Raw genomic sequence first — 9,189 nt, 5'->3', positions numbered from 1 at the left:
ATGTAAACTTGAGATTTCCTAGTAGCCAATTGTAGAGAATAAAATTGATGGGCAGAAAGAAATTTGGGGTAGAGGAAGATGGGGAGAGGGAGATGGGGAGAAAAAGAGAGATTGAGAACTTTGTAGTGGAGTTGTTTGTAATGCTGGTTTTAATCCTCTATCAGACCCAACTATACCTTTGCACCTTTGTGATTTATTATGTTAGCTAAAATGTTCTATTTGGTCTAAATTAGTTCAAAATAGATTTCTGTCCTAGAAATTAAAATATTGCAACCTAATATACCAATATTATTCTGTAAATATACAGTATACAGTACTTTTAACAGTCTTTATAGATGGGAAATTTTCAAATTCCTTGGGAGCAGTGACTATATCTCATGTTCTTTGCTTCCCTCTGACACCACCACAGCAAAAGGAGCTCATTAAACACTTGCTGGTTGACCCGAGAATACAGAGTAGTAAGGTTGCTTCCAGCCTTTTGAAGTTGTGTCTTGCCAGCTAATCCAATTCTGGCTCTGGTAGTAATAAGTAACTCATGATGGAAACATCATAAGTGACCTTGTCCTCATTAAAAGCAATGTATTTGGTATTCAGATAAAGTATAGACTGTATATAAAGAAATTATAAAGACCAATTCTCCCGTCTTCTAGATAAGGAAACTGAGATCCAGGAAGATTAAATAACTTGCTGAGATGCATACAGATATAGTCAGAATGAGGATTAAAAATCCATTTCACCCAATCTTAAATTTATCTGAACCACATCTTTAAACCTCTCCTAATAGTTAAAATGGACTATTAAAATGAACTACTTGAGAGTTGCAACAATATGGATTTTTTAGATAAGTGGCTTCATTGTTTACATTTATTTAGGTGGGTCCAATGCATGCTTTGGTGTCTATGTATCAAAATATCTTGTATTTTATTTCTTAATCAATTTTATTTTAAACTGAGACAATAATCAGTATGGAAACAGAAAAAATGGAAATAGAAAGCTTTACTTTCCTACTTATAGAATAAAATAGAAAATGATCTATAAAATGAGACTAAGGGAACATCAATGATAGTAAGAGACCTAGAAAAACAGAAATGATGGACGACCCAAATCCATTTTCTTAGCTTTTTCCTATTGTGATTTCTTTGGAATGGAATGATATAGCCAAGTTCACTTCAATCATGTCAAAGTGCTAAATCATATTGATTACTCCTACTAGGGTAGAAAGCCTATCTGTGATTGCACACCTGGCCTTTTACAGTTCAAATTCTCCTTATAATGGCATTTCAAAATGTATGAGGTATATACAAATTGGCTGCTTGATATTCTAATTTGCATGTAAAAAAGTGTGCTTAATTTGCTTCCTTGATGGCAATTGTGTTTTCTGAAATCTGGAATAAAATAGTAGGGTTTGAGAAAAATTTTGATAATCTGAATTCTTTTTCCTTATGAAGGTACTAAAAAGTTGGAAAGTACTAGAAATTTATAACGTTCATTGTCAAGTCAAAAATAAATAAGTCAACAAAACACTCAAACTACTAGGTAGATAATTGTCTGTTCCATTATGTGTTTCACCAATGGGAGGTCAATTACCCTTGGCTGTGTTTCCTCACAGGTGATTTTTAGATTTCTCCAGGAACGCTTACTGAGTCTAAATTTCCCTTCTTCTTCCCAATATTCCATTCTGACCTACTTAAGATTTACAGATATTTAATAATCTCTTGCTCATTTATTTCAAACTGAGGTTGAAACCACCATTGAAACTCCATGTTGACTTACCTACAGATGTGACTTTGTCATTTTCATGATCATCACCAGTGTCTCTTGAACGTAGGCATGAAATTTTCTTAGATATCTTATTATTTTAAGATTGTGGAAAATATATATATATATTTTATATATTTTTATATATATATATATAAATAATTTGGCCATTATTTTATACCTCATGGTTATGTCAAATCCAGTCCAGTCATTCTTATTAGAAGCCTATAACGTTGACCTTACTCCTAAGCAAACCCAGTAAAAACAATCCACCCAATATATTCAATACATAAATAATAAAAAAGAGATGACTGGACAGGACCAGATTAGATAGAGTGGCATTATAGTAATACCACTAATTAATACCACTAATACCACTAATTTAAACCATGTAATACCACTAATTTAAACCCATGAGTTTTAAATTAGTGAACTGGATTTAGAAACAAAACTCATAGGTTTAAATCATGGCTCTTTCATAACTGCTTGATATCCTTTACTAATTTGTTGTGCAGATGAAATATAACTATGTGAGAAAAAATCTTGATATATTCATTCAACAAACATTTACTGAATAGTTGGTATATTTTAGGCCCTGTGACACAGTGAGGGTGATAATGATTTTCTAGAATGTATGTTAGCAGAGGGATTCATAAAACAATAAAAATAAACATCCAAAAATATATCAGAGCAAACAGAAAGGACATTGTTGGCGGGGAGGGGGGGGAGGGAGGAGGGAGGGAGGTTTTGGTGATGGGGAGCAATAATCAGCCACAATGTATATCGACAAAATAAAATAAAATAAAATAAAATAAATATATATCAGATGATGGCAGGTACTAAACAGAAAATTCAAATAGGGTACAATTTTAGTGGCTAGGTAGGCTTTAATTTGGATATTACATGGAACACCTTTCTGAGAAGCTGGCATTTAAGTGAAGAACTAGGTAACAGCAGCAAAGCTAGCATGTGAAGATCAGTGAAAAGGTCTCAGCGGAGAGCATGCTGCAGGATTCCCATGAACAGAAAGAGCCAGTGTGAGTAGAACATAGTGGACAAGGGGAGAATGGTTTGAATGAAGTGGAAGATGTTAGACTAGAGAACTACAAGATCATGTAGGACATCATGACTTGCATAAATCAGGTTGAGTAAAAGACTTGGATTTATTTGAATTAAAAGAGAAAGTAAATAAAAGAGTTTTAGGTAAGGGATAATGACAAGTTTTACACAAATGATTTTATAGATTTTTAAGGGGGGAAGAATAGGTACAGGGAAACCAGTTAGAAGTCTATTGCAGATATGAAATGTAGGAGAGAAGATGATAGTGGCTTGGATGTGGGTAAGAGCAGAGACAAACAAGGGTTTGCTTGAAAAGTGAATCAGGGGCCGACCCCGTGGCACACTCAGGAGGGTGCGGCGCTGGGAGGGTGCGGCGCTGGGAGGGTGCGGCGCTGGGAGGGTGCGGCGCTGGGAGGGTGCGGCGCTGGGAGGGTGCGGCGCTGGGAGCGCAGCAGCGTTCCCACCTTGGGTTCGGATCCTATATAAGGATGGCCGGTGCACTCACTGGCTGAGCACGGTGCGGCCGGTCACAAGAAGACAAAAAAAGAAAAAAAAGAAAAAGAAAAGTGAATCAGTATGACTTGCTGATTGGATGGATGATTAGCACATGAGAGAAAGAAAGAAAGCAAAGAATTGTAAATTTTGGCCTGACGGATTCTGATTTTTTTTTAAGTTAAATTTATTGATTTTATTTTTTCTATTAACTGAGAGAGAAGATTTGAGTAGGAGCAGATTTGGGGTAGAATTCTATTTTGGTAATGCAAAGTTTGAAATGCCAATTAAACTTCTATTTTGAAATGCCAAATAGGCTGTTGAATAATTTTAGATTCAGAAAGAGAGATCAGGGATGAAGAGAACCACTGATATTTGGATACTTAAAAACACGGGATCATTTACCTAGGAATGTTGGGTATAGAGAGGTCTCTAGAGCTTTCTAAAGCTTCTCAATATTTGAAGTCTGAATAGAAGGAGGTGATTCAGTAAAAGAAACTGATAAGAATTAGGCATTAGGGAAAAAGAAAACCGTGGTATACTGTAGATAATCAAGGTCAGTTTCCTCTTCTCCTTAAATTAATGTTTTACAATAATTTCCTTCCATGTACGATGTAAGAATCTCAAAGTAATGCCATCAATCATTCATTTTTATAATCTTATAAATCTCTATTGATATTACTCTAAGAGACATTTAAATAATTTATAATATAGTATCAGCCTTTCTATTGTACTCTTTTGAGCCTTGCTTTTAAGTTCTTCGAGGATGTGTCTTGTAGGTGGAAAGTCTCAGTTATATGGGTGAGTCCTCCATTGAAGAGTTAACAGTCCAGATTAAGACTCAGAAAGGTAAATAGGTAATTATCATTAAGCATCTTCCTGCCAGGATACAGTGAAGAGAGCAACTAAGTTGTTTGGGGAGAGGGAGCTACACAATATTCTACTTAGAAGTAACATTTAAGTGGGGTTTTGAAGCATGAATAGAAGATATATATTGGTATATGTATATGTAATTATATGGTAATGCCTGCTGGACACCTCTTTGCAAAGTGATAATACAAATACATAAGAATCCTTTAGAATTCAGTGTTATATCTCAGACTTCAAAATCTACTTAGTACCTAGTATGGTGGTTTTGCCTATTGCAACATTTTCATAGTCACGATAAAAAATCTGTTGTTTTCATGAAGAGGAGAATATAAATAAAAATCTTTTTTACCAAAACATCTGAGTCAATGGTAACTTTAGAAACAGCTTCCACAATTAGCAAATCTCATTAAGAGTAATTCAAGTTTGTGTTTTCTTGGAAAGGAATGTAGAATTGTATCAAAAATCTGGATAAATGATTATAAACTATATAGAAATGAAGACACTAAGGTAGTGAAATAAAAAGAATAATAAAACCAAGTGACATAAAGCATTTTCAAGTATTTCATATTTTTCAAGAAGCTTTCTTTCTGGTAGTGAGAGGTATACATGAGCTCTTAGCTCACAGGATATGAAAGTTTTAATGTCTTTATTCATGAAACATAATAAAATGCTTTGTCCAAAGAGTGTTTAAACCTTGTCATGTATGAATAGCTTTATTCTGTTTTTATGCAAACGATGAATAGTAGTTTATATAATTAACATAACTAGAGTGTCGAACTTGATGAGTAACTGTGTATTGGAAAAAAGAAACAAAGGGATAAATTTCAATGAAAACTTCTATGAGATATCAAAAAACAGATTGTATTGGCATTTGGAGGTCTCATCTGGGCATTGTCACCAGGTATGTGACCTGAAGTCTGTCACATACCCTACTTAGCAATCTACTGCCTCATCTAAAAACCAAGGGAGTGATATATATGAACTCTGTTTCCTTTGGGTTCTAAACTTATATGGTGCAATAATATTTCTTGTCCCATGAATAAATATATGATCATTGCTCGTAAAGCTACTGTGCCAGATAACACTGAACATTTTTTAATCTCTAATTAAATCCCTAAATATCTTAAGATATATTGAGAAAAACTCTTACAGTGTAAGGATGTAAAATAGATTTCTGGCAAATGAGAACCCTGGAGAATCTAAATTATATCACACCTAATACAGGGACATTCTGATAATTATAATGATTTACCCAGCAAGAATAGGTAAAACAGAAATCTTTTACAATCCGCTAGTCAACAGCAAGAAGTTTATAAATAGCTGCCAATATAATAATAAATTTTAACAACATATAATTTTTTTCTTTCCTCCTTCTTAAGAAAATGATTGATAACTGTGAATTAATTCAAGCTTAATTACAAAAGTATCCTTCTTATTACTGATGCCAGATTTTAGCAAATTAAGTACTTTGTTGAAAGAGCATATGCAAATAAAAGGAGGGGAAAGGCCCCAAACTAAAAAAGAATCTCATTAATGGCTTCCTAAAAAAAGAAATACAACAAAGGCCTAAATACTGAATCTGCAGCTGCAGTTAACACTCCATCATTGAGCTATGATGGACAATACTGGTACTGTACAGAATCAGGCTAAATTAATGCTGTTGGTTTTTGTTTCTAAAGACAAAAGAAAAAAATGTATAAAACAACTTCAGTTTTCACTGAGCTGAATCTGAGATCCCATCTGTTTGGATTTCATGTGCTAAAAAGAAAAAAGAAATCAACCTCAAAAGCAAAACTCCATTCTAATATTAGAAGATTCAGCAGGAAACCTAGATAAAATCCTTGGACTTTTATTCAACTTGAGCAACTTTAAATGATCAAGCCACCATCTTTTGCAAGGAAGCCCGTGAATGAAGCATTTAGCTAGACCTTTATAAAGTGATGTCACCTCTTTTTTCCTGGCACAATCTGAGTAGTAAGCTACACAATTTAAGGGTGATAGCTAAGAATTCTAATAAATTTCTCTATTTTACTAAAGGCAAAGAAGTGACCTGTCTTAAACTAAAAAGTAGAGTAGAAACATCACATTAACTTTTTAATTTTCGTGACTTTTAAAAGGGTAAATAAATATCCATCAAAATTTTTACTGCTTCTTCTTTGTTTCTTAGCCAGAAAGAATTCTGATGTAAACACAAGTGCTATTGCCTAATGAAATGCTTACTAGAGAATAACTAATTGGCTTAAAATAGTTTAATTATAAGCTTGATTAAATTTTTTAGTCCATGTTTGTATTGGCTTTCTGGGTGCAATAAGTATTGTATTTCCTTAGGATTTATGATGTTTGTGAATAATCTGCTTCTTAATATAAAACACAATCAAGAAAACATTTAATTTTAGGAGAAATCTTTATAGTTTATGCTTTCTCATAATTAAGATTTATGTTATCATTATTGATTATGATAATCTCACATGATCCAGTAAGACTTCAAAGTAGAAGATATATTGATGTCTTTATATTTTATTAAATAAAATTAGTTTTATGATATTCTTTTGTTATTAATCTGGGCATATGAACTTATTATCCTAATATTCCAATTATCCTGACTTCAACATATTTTCCTCAACAAATAAAAATATAGAAAGGAGACTAAAGACCTAAAAGCCCCATGTTGGATAGCAGAAATTGGGTAAGGGAAGAATCAGAAAAAACTTATAATGGATTAAATCTACCTATGTAGACACACTAAAAAAAAAAAAAAATGTGCTGAATATAATTGATCTTCCATTTTTCAGAATAGTAAATAGAACAATTATAAAATTCTGTGATATGAGTGAAATAAGAGAATTGCACTTTTCATATATTCCTAAATCTATAGTCCTTATCCTCTAGTATTTTCTTGATAAATAATAGCAGCTAACATTAAGTGAGCACTTACTCCATGCCAGACACTAAGTGAAATGCATTAGTATTGTCTATCCCATATTATTCAGTGTAATTTTATTACAACCCTCTTATTATACCTTTTTTTTATATATGAGAAATAAAAAACACAGAGAGGTTAAGTAGCTTGCTCAAATTTATACAGCAACTAAGTTGTGGAATTTGGATTCAAACCAAGGATATGTAGAATTTGATTGGTTATCCAAGGATAGTAAAGAATTTTTCAGAAGGTTTTCCATTAAACAGAGAAAAAAAACAGTAACATTTAAGTATGTTGTATGCTATTTATTTCTCAATTTACTTTTCAACTGATATTCAAATTATACAGATATTGAAGTCTTGACAATGGTCTTGATAATTCTCCAATTAAAAAAAGAAAAGTCTGTTTTTCTAGTTTTGCTTAGATAGGTTTCTTTGACTATAAAGAATCATTGAGAAACTGAAAACTGATATTTGAAGACAGCTACTATAGCAGTCTTATGTCTGGGGAAAAAACTCAGTAAATTTGTTACTCATTAAATATTTACTTTTTGCTCTAAGGCAATTTCATATGTAATAGATATAAACGGGAAAATTTGTGTACTTATGGTATGCATTATAATATTTAAAATAGAACAGAATTATTTGTAAAAGAGCAAAAATAAATAATTTAGGAAACAAAACAAATAGAAGAAGCTATGTTTACCTATTGCCATAGATATCACCTATAGCAATAGTTTAAGATTAGCAAGTATTGACCTTCAACTTGGAATATTTGCAGTTTTCCTGCTTCACCTCACTAACATTGTATGTGGCTTCAAACAGGTTAATGATAAAAATGCATCATGTTTGTGTCTTTCCTTAGAAGTCAGAGATGTCTTTTGCATCCATGATCTCACTTGATAACATGAAATAATGACCATGCTGTCATATTATTAAATAAGTAGGTATCAGATGGAGTTTTCTGGATAAAGACCTTGGAAAAATGCTTTATTACAAGATCTTCAACAGCTAGGGTCAGATAGTGCAATCCCTTCCTGATGGTAGAGGATTTCTATGATAGAAGTTGTTTTTATGGAAGGTTAATAGAATGATAGCACACAAGACAGAGTGATAAGAATGGAGTTAGAAAAACATTTAGGAGAAAATTGGAAGGAATAGCAGGGTGGGGTTTAAACATGTTGACATCGATAATTATACATCTACATCAAAAGTTCCAAAAGGTTGTTTAAAATGCAAAATGTTACTTAGAAAAGAATAATGAAGTCATAGATATAGCTTTAAGAACCATTCTTTAGTGAGAATAATTTAATCTTGAAAGTGGAAGAAAATGACAAAGGAGAAAAGAAGATAGAAGAGGGAGGATCAGGGAATAAACCTTAGAGAATTCCCACATTAGAGGATAGGAGGTGAATATGGAGCCAAGAGAAGAAAAGAAGGAATCATAAAAATGGTGAGAAGAAAAAAAAAAAAGACAGTATGTACCACAGATTTCAGGAAATATGCACATTCCAGAGGTTGGTCAACAACTTTAAATTGCTTATGAAATGGATGAAGGAGTTGAATTATAAATCCCTTGTTGGAAAAGCAGATATAATCCTTACGCAGCCTGGAACACAGAGTTAGAGAGGAGCAGAAGACAGATCTTGAAATATGCTGAAACTGTGGGGAAAGCTTTGAATTCTATCACAGATGAAGAAATTGGAACTTGAGCCAAGTCAAACAAAAATGTCAAGAGCAAGAAACCCCTATATAGCATCTGGCTTACAATCCTAGATGGTGAGGTGCATTGCTCCCCTGCTTGAAGCCTCTTCATTTCTTCATTGTCTTGGGAATAACATCCAAAAGCATTAACATGAATTATAAGACTATGCTCCATTTAGTTCCTGCCTACCAAATAGCATCATTTCTCATCTTTTTTCTAGATATGTAGTTCCTTTCAGCGTGCCAGCCTTTATATAAATCCTGGCCTGAATATTTCATTGTTTCTTTACCATAAATGCTACCCCCTCCTTATTTACATCTGACTCTGGGTAACAAGGTCTCATCTTAAAGTTTCTTTGTCCAGTTGGGCTTTCTTGACCTCCTAGA

Source organism: Cynocephalus volans, chromosome 1 (genome assembly GCF_027409185.1).
Source record: "Cynocephalus volans isolate mCynVol1 chromosome 1, mCynVol1.pri, whole genome shotgun sequence".
NCBI classification, from domain to species: domain Eukaryota; kingdom Metazoa; phylum Chordata; class Mammalia; order Dermoptera; family Cynocephalidae; genus Cynocephalus; species Cynocephalus volans.
Note: the sequence above shows the minus strand (reverse complement) of the source record.